The sequence below is a fragment of the Scyliorhinus canicula genome, chromosome 24, assembly GCF_902713615.1.
Source record: "Scyliorhinus canicula chromosome 24, sScyCan1.1, whole genome shotgun sequence".
Taxonomy (NCBI): Eukaryota; Metazoa; Chordata; class Chondrichthyes; order Carcharhiniformes; family Scyliorhinidae; genus Scyliorhinus; species Scyliorhinus canicula.
Window position 1 is genome coordinate 4,773,814 of NC_052169.1, and position 8,428 is coordinate 4,782,241.

The window sequence follows — 8,428 nt, forward strand, 5'->3', positions numbered from 1 at the left end:
CCTTGCGCTAACACTGATGAAAAGGTGATATCGCCCTGGATTATTTTTTGATGGGATGGGAGGGGTGATACATTAGCCATTGTTTATTGACTCACTGGCATAATTATCTATAAATACTTCCAACAGTGCAAAACATTATCCCCGTGAGGTCCATAATCTGATGCCACTCGCTTGTGACTGTGGAACTCGTGACTACAGGCACTTGATCGAACCTTTCCTGGAAAGTATCCCTCTGAAATGAGTTTTCTCTCTAAGTCATAGATTCCTGCAATGCAGAATAATCCGATCTCTATTGAAAGAACCATGAACCTCCAGCCAAGTTCTAAAAAAAGGCAGGCACTGTGATGTGATACTCTCCTTCACTTCCAGTCCATTAGCTAAGGCAGGAAGGGAAAGTATTAGCAAAATAGAATCACTCTGACATTCTGCTGAAATGGCCAAGACTGTGATAATGTTGCCAGAAGAATATGTTGCACGGGGTAATTCTAATTGGACCCACCTTGATACGATATGACTGAGGTTGGCTTTCCAGTTTATGGCTATCCAATATTCCTATCAGTTGGTGATAACAAGAAGTGGTCTTGCTATGCATGAATGATAGTCAGTCAGACAGGCAGGCCTAAAATACAGGCCAGAGCAGCCCAAGGAGAACTCACTTGCTCTTCTTTGAAATAGTGGCCAAGGGATCTTTTACATCCACCCGAGAGGCTTCAGTTTGCCATTTCAACTGAAAGACTTAGGGGGCGGCATGGTGGCATGGTGGTTAGCACTGCTGCCTCACAGCGTCAGGGACCCGGAGTTCGATTCCAGCCTTGGGCGACTGTCTGTGCGGAGTCTGCACCTTCTCCCAGTGTCTGCATGGGTTTCCTCCGGGTGCTCCGGTTTTCTCCCACAGTCCAAAGATGTGCAGGTTAGATGGATTGGCCATGATAAATTGCCCGCAGTGTCCAAAAGGTTACATAGATACATAGAAGATAGGAGCAGAAGGAGGCCTTTTGCCCTTCAAGACTCCTCCGCCATTTATCACGATCATGGCTGATCATCCAACTCAATAGCCGAATCCTGCTTTCTCCCCATAGCCTTTGATCCAATTCTCCCCAAGTGCTATATCCAGCCGCCTCTTGAATATATTCAAAGTTTTAGCATCAACTACTTCCTGTGGTAATGAATTCCACAGGCTCAACACTCTTTAGGTGAAGAAACGTCTCCTCATCTCTGTCCGAAATGGTTTACCCTGAATCCTCAGACTGTGACCCCTGGTTCTGGACACACCCATCATTGGGAACATCTTCCCTGCATCTACCCTGTCTAGTCCTGTTAAAAGTCTCTATGAGATTCCCCCCCCCCCCCATTCTTCTGAACACCAGCGAGAACAATCCCAACCTAGTCAATCTCTCCTCATATGATAGTCCCGCCATCCCTGGAATCAGTCTGGTAAACCTTCGCTGCACTCCCTCGAGAGCAAGAACATCCTTCCTTAGGAAAGGAGACCAAAGCTGCGCACAATACTCCAGGTGTGGCCTCACCAAGGCCCTGTATAATTGCAGCAACACATCCCTGCTTCAGTACTCAAAACCTCTTGCAATGAAGGGCAACATACCATTAGCCTTCTTTACCGCCTGCTGCACCTGCATGCTTACCTTCAGCAACTGGTGCATAAGGACACCCAGGTCCCACTGGACACTACCATCTCCCATGTTACAACCGTTCAGATAGTAACCTGCCTTCCTGTTTTTGCTTCCAGGCTAGGCGAGGGCTACTGGGTGACAGGGACAGGGTGGGGGCATGGGCCTAGGTAGGGTGCTCGTTCAGACGGTCGGTGCTGACTCGATGGGCCAAATGGCCTCCATCTGCACTGTTGGATGTTATAATCCACAAGTTATGGGCTGGGAACAATTAACTTTCCCGTGGCCCTTACAGAATGCATGCTTCCCGGTTAAGGGGGAAGTGGAACATCTAAACATTATCTAACGGACCACTATATAAAGCCGGCCAGCTTAGGCACCATCTCGAGAGAAGACCCAGTAGGGAACTACTGGAGCTGTATAAAATAGTTAAGTGTAAAATAAAGTACGTTTTGTTCCTTGACCAACTCTTCGTTTCTCTTACAAAATAGGGATTCTATGAAGACGGCACCTCCGATGGGGCAACACTCCCTCAGTACTGCACCGGAGTCTCAGTATAATGCTGTGCCCAAGGTTCTGGGGTGGGGGACAAAGAAGTGAGTCTCTCAGCTGATTAAACATGGACTGGGGATTGGAGCAGTATCACAGGGCTTGGTGTCTATGCCAAGATGGAGACAATTTGAATCGTGGCCCAATGTCTCAATAGCTACTTATTACTGTACAGCTGAGGGCAGCACGGTGGTGCAGTGGTTAGCACTGCTGCCTCATGGTGCTGAGGACCCGGGTTCAATCCCGGCCCCGGGTCACTGTCCGTCTGGAGTTTGCACATTCTCCCCGTGTCTGCGTGGGTTTCGCCCCCACAACCCAAAGATGTGCAGGGTAGGTGGATTGACCGCGCTAAATTGCCCCTTAATTGGAAAAAAAAAGAATTGGGTCCTCTAAATTTATAATAAAAAAAAGAATTACTGAACAACTGAAAGGTTTCTCCCCCTAATAATTCCATGCACAAAGGTTACAATTACGATACGGAACTGAATCCGGTGCATAAGTTAACAACGTCACAACTGCGCGTTGCAGCTACCTAATTCACTTTTTAAAAATTATTGACAGCAATCTGGACGAAGGAACAATTTGGACAAGGTTAAAAAAGCCGGTTTGTTCAAGGAGGAGATGGAGAGGTGGGGGCTGTGTGAGGTTTGGCAGAATACAATAAGGCTTATTTCTATCATAGTCAGATGCTGTGGTTTCAGTGGGTCACATCCTCATTACTGAGTCAGAAAGTCACGATGTCAAGTCCCACTCCAGCGGATTTTGTGCAGTTAATCCTGGCTGACGCTTCCAGCGTTGCATTGTCATTGATGCTGATTTCAGCTGCAGTGTTAAACCAAGTCTTGGGTGGATGAAACAGATGCCATGCCAATATTTGAAGGAAGGGCAGAGTCTTTGTGTCCAGGGGCCATCATTTATCCCTCAGCCAACATCACTAAAACAGACGATCATTAGCACACTGCTCTGTGTGGGATCTTGCTGGGCACAAAGTGGCAGCCTGGTTTCTGCCACAGGTAGCAATCCCTAACCCCCCCCCCCCCCCCCCCCCCCCCCCCGACCACCCACTGCTGTAGCACTGAGTGGGTTCAGGAGTCATAGAATTTACAGTGCAGAAGGAGGCCATTTGGCCCATCGAGTCTGTACCAGCTCTTTGAAAGAGCACCCTACCTAAGCCCACACTTCCACCCTATCCCCATAACACAGTAACCCCACCCAACACTAAGGGCAATTTAGCATGGCCAATCCACCTAACCTGCACTGCGGGAGGAAACCGGAGCACCCGGAGGAAACCCACGCACACATGGGGAGAACGTTCAGACTCCGCACAGACAGTGACCCAAGCCAGGAATCGAACCTGGGACCCTGGAGCTGTGAAGCAATTGTGCTAACCACTATGCTACTGTGCTGCCCAGTCAGCAGTATCACTTCACTGATGCACTAACTGAGCAAACATGGCAGGAAGCAACCTGGGCTGGGAAACGGAAACTCCGACATATGCAAGCTGGGAGCAGGCCATAAGTTCATAAGATATAGGAGCTGAATTAGGCCATTTGGCCCATCGAGTCTGTTTCACCATTCGATCATGGCTGATCTCATCCTGCCCTTAACTCCACCGTCCTGCCTGTTCTCCATAACCCTTCAACCCATTACCAATTAAAAATCTGTCTAACTCCTCTTTAAATTTACTCACTGTCCCAGCATCCACTGCACTCTGGGGTAGCGAATTCCACAGATTCACAACCCTTTGGGAGAAGTAGTTTCTCCTCAACTCCGTTTTAAATTTGCGACCTCTTATCCTGAGACTATAACCCCTCACCCCACGAGAGGAAGCATCCGCTTCAGGTCTACTTCATCCATACCTTTTATCATCTTCTATACCTCAATCTGATCTCCCTTCATTCTTCTAAACTTTAGAGAGTAGAGGCCTAAACTGTTCTCTCATCCGACAAACCCATCATCTCTGGGATCTATCGAGTGAACCTCTTCTGAACTGCCACCAATGCCTCTACATCGTTCCTCGAATAAGGGGACCAAGACTGTGCACAATACTCCATACCCACTGTCTGATCTTGGATTCCCAAGGAGAATGTTGGAGATTCCCTGGGCGGGGTTGTGGGGGGGGGGGGGGGGGGGGGGGAGGGGGGGGGGGGGGTTGCTTAGGGAGTGATGAGGTTCCTCCAAAACCATGTTGGCCAAGCCCAAAATGATTGGAGGGCAAGGATCATGACGCCATTGACTTCTCACCAGTTCCATCATTGGTTTCCTGAATTCTACACGGGACTTTTTAGGGATCTTGATGTTTTCCTCAGATAAAGGGAAGCTTTGCATTTGCTCCCTGGGAATACAATGACCTCCTGTATTCTGTTTTACGTCATACCCTAGCTGATTAGTGTTCTTTGATGAACTCAGTACAGACAAACCTTGCCGTTTGGAAATGTAGTTGAAACAAGTTATTCACGATGTTGTTACAGTCCTCGCACAATGCAGTTACCGATTAACAGACGGTCTGGCAGATGTGCTCAAGAAACTGCGCTTCACCCACAATACCGGGGGACTGCTACAAACATTGAAACATTCCCTAGGGACCTCTGTAAATGTCGCCACTCTCCTGTGAATACCGACACACACCCTGGGACCCCCTGTGAATACCGACACACTCCCAGGGACCATCTGTGAATACTGACACATTCCCTGGGACCCCCTGATAATATTGACATATTCCAAGATACCCCCTATGAATATTGACACACTCCGATACCCCCTGTGAATACCGACACACTCCCTGAGATCCCCTGTGAATATCGACACACTCCCTGGTACCCCTTGTAAATACCGACACATTCCCAGATACCCCCTGTGAATTTTGAAACACTCTCTGAGACCCCCCCTACCGACACATTCCCTGGGAGACCACCTGTGAATACGGACACACACCCAGATACCCCCTGTGAATACCGACACACTCCCAGATACCACCTGTGAATACCGACACACTCCCAGATACGCCCTGTGAATACCGACACACTCCCAGATACCACCTGTGAATACCGACACACTCCCAGATACGCCCTGTGAATACCGACACACTCCCAGATATCCCCTGTGAATACAGACACATTCCCAGTTATCCCCTGTGAATACCGACACACTCCCAGATACGCCCTGTGAATACCGACACACTCCCAGATACCACCTGTGAATACCGACACATTCCCAGATATCCCCTGTGAATACAGACACATTCCCAGTTATCCCCTGTGAATACCGACACACTCCCAGATACCCACTGTGAATACTGACACACTCCCAGATACGCCCTGTGAATACAGACACATTCCCAGTTATCCCCTGTGAATACCGACACACTCCCAGACACCCCCTGTGAATACTGACACACTCCCAGATACGCCCTGTGAATATAGACACATTCCCAGCTATCCCCTGTGAATACAGACACATTCCCAGTTATCCCCTGTGAATACTGACACACTCCCAGATATGCCCTGTGAATACAGACACATTCCCAGTTATCCCCTGTGAATATCGACACATTCCCAGATGCCCCCTGTGAATACCGACACATTCCCAGATACGCACTGTGAATACCGACACATTCCCAGATATCCCCTGTGAATACTGACACACTCCCAGATACGCCCTGTGAATACTGACACACTCCCAGATACGCCCTGTGAATACCGACACATTCCCAGATATCCCCTGTGAATACAGACACACTCCCAGATACGCCCTGTGAATACTGACACACTCCCAGATACGCCCTGTGAATACTGACACACTCCCAGACACCCCCTGTGAATACTGACACACTCCCAGATACGCCCTGTGAATACTGACACACTCCCAGATACGCCCTATGAATACCGACTCATTCCCAGATATCCCCTGTGAATACAGACACATTCCCAGTTATCCCCTGTGAATACCGACACACTCCCAGATACCCCCTGTGAATACCGACACATTCCCTGGGAGATCCCCTGTGAATATCGACACATTCCCAGATACCCCCTGCGAACACTGACACACTCCCAGATACCCGCTGTGAATACCGACACACTCCCAGATACGCCCTGTGAATACCGACACATTCCCAGATATCCCCTGTGAATACAGACACATTCCCAGTTATCCCCTGTGAATACCGACACACTCCCAGACACCCCCTGTGAATACTGACACACTCCCAGATACCCCCTGTGAATACCGACACACTCCCAGACACCCCCTGTGAATACTGACACACACCCAGATACGCCCTATGAATACCGACTCATTCCCAGATATCCCCTGTGAATACAGACACATTCCCAGTTATCCCCTGTGAATACCGACACACTCCCAGATACCCCCTGTGAATACTGACACACTCCCAGATACCCCCTGCGAACACTGACACACTCCCAGATACCCGCTGTGAATACAGACACACTCCCAGATACCCCCTGTGAATACCGACACATTCCCTGGGAGATCCCCTGTGAATATCGACACATTCCCAGATACCCCCTGTGAATACTGTCACACTCCCAGATACCCCCTGCGAACACTGACACACTCCCAGATACCCGCTGTGAATATCGACACACACCCTGATACCCCCTGCAAAATCTGCAAAAACGGTGACAAACGTCTTCTGACTACCCAATCTGCAAACGACAGTTTCCATGGCGCAGAGGGGAACAGTTTGAAAGGAATATTCTTTAACCGGTTAAGAAGCAGCTGTAAGAAGATGCGGGTGGATGACCACATGCAGGAATCTGATGGTGGACGGTGAGGAATGGTGTGGATGTTGGGAGTCATCAGGAATCCGGGAACCCCAGCAGGAAATGTTACGGCCAGACCTTAAAAGGCCCGGGTGTGGTGGTGGGGGAGAAGGGCGAACCTCTTTGAACCGTTTCAACGATTATAAGAGAGTTTGCAAACCTCTGCAATGTTCCTACAGAAAATGTAACTTCTCTGTAACAAGACTGGGGGAGGGCTGTGTACAAAATCAAAGACATCCAGAGCCTTGAGGGTGTTTCATCGCCTTTGACACTGCCATTCACTGGCCCTCACGCCCATTCTTGGGCCAAGGAGTTTAACTTTCACAAACTCTGCACAATTTGAGCAGGAACTTTAAACCACGGCAGTGCGTTTAAAGCTGCTCAGTTGACTTCAAAATCGACTGCTGTCTAAATATATACATTGCAACCATTTGTATTTAGATACTACATTTAATTGGATATACTTAGATGGTACATTTAGTCTGCATCCAACAACATAATCGGCAAAATAATTTTGGCATGCAACAGAATAATAGGCAAAGTAATTTTAGCATCCAACAGAATAATAGGCAAAGTAATTTCGGAATGCAGCAGAATAATAGGCAAAGTAATTTCGGAATGCAGCAGAATAATAGGCAAAGTAATTTCGGAATGCAACAGAATAATAAGCAAAATAATTTTGGTCTGAAGATAAGACATTTGCAGTCTGCAGTTTTAGCTGCATTGCAAGTTTAGGGAGTGTTAATTTCTGTTTGAGATTTTCAGGTTATCCTCACCTTGTTCCACGTGGAGAATTGCAGCCCGCAGCTGGGAGTCGGTGGCGATTTCTCCGATCACAATGAGGATGGAGAATGTGTTGTGCTGTGAGCTGGAGGAGGCTGCAGGGTCAGGCTGCTGTGTGCTGGGGGCTGCAGAGTCAGGCTGCTGCTGTCCATGGTGCTGATGCTGTCCATGGTGCTGATCCAGCTCCAGCCCGCCCGCTGCTGCCTCCCGGACGCCGGGGAGCAGCGCTGTCCCGGCTGCTGTCGCCATCGTAACCACGTCAATCACCCGCCCTCTGCCACCATTACCCCCTCCACCACCTGCTAGCGCCCTCTTTTAAACCAGCCCAGCTGCGGGCGGATTGGCTGGGGGCCCCTTGACTGACAGAGGGGGGTGATGTCAACCGGAGCCAATGCGGGGGCTTGGGCAGCGGGCGAGGGGCTGGACCCGGGAGAGGGGAGGGAGGGAGAGAGAGCAAATCCTGCTTTGGAAATCCTGCGTCAGTGCGAGCTGAGAATACATGTGGTGCAGTGTGAGAGAAGCAATGCGCTTTGCAACCAGCATATCCTGCACCCGAATGACTAGAATTTAAGGCCATTGCAAAGCAGACATTTCATTCACAAACCTCCTTCCATCAGGGCGGGCACGGTGGCACAATGGTTACCGCTGCTGCCTCATGGCGCCGAGGACCCGGGTTCGAATCAC

General features: G+C 49.4%; 1 protein-coding gene across 1 annotated transcript in view; it reads right to left on the reverse strand.

Moving 5' to 3' along the window:
• The window catches only part of LOC119956717 (microtubule-associated protein 1A-like), a 168,088-nt gene extending 160,120 nt beyond the window's left edge, over positions 1–7,968 (reverse strand). The window contains 1 exon segment of the mRNA XM_038784053.1: positions 7,738–7,968. The gene's annotated coding sequence lies outside the window, so the exon portion shown is untranslated.
• Positions 7,969–8,428: the final 460 nt, after the last annotated feature.